Source organism: Fulmarus glacialis, unplaced genomic scaffold, assembly GCF_000690835.1.
Source record: "Fulmarus glacialis isolate BGI_N327 unplaced genomic scaffold, ASM69083v1 scaffold21331, whole genome shotgun sequence".
NCBI lineage: Eukaryota > Metazoa > Chordata > Aves > Procellariiformes > Procellariidae > Fulmarus > Fulmarus glacialis.
The window spans coordinates 4,471-4,685 of record NW_009191156.1 but is presented as its reverse complement, the minus strand read 5'-3'; positions in this window follow the sequence as shown (position 1 = coordinate 4,685).

Here is a 215-nt window from a genome sequence, read left to right as displayed (position 1 = left end):
GCAGCGGCTCTGAGAAGCCACAGCCGGGCCATGTATCAGCTTGGTGGCGCTGACACACAGCAGTGACACAGGGGGATCCGCTGCAGCGCCTTGGGGCCAGGGGACCTGTCCGGCCAGGCAGCCCCACACCACACATCACGCCAGGGGAAAGAGGCACTGGATGAAGAACAGATGAAGAGCAGATCCACCAGAGAGCTGGGCACCTCTCCTGGCTG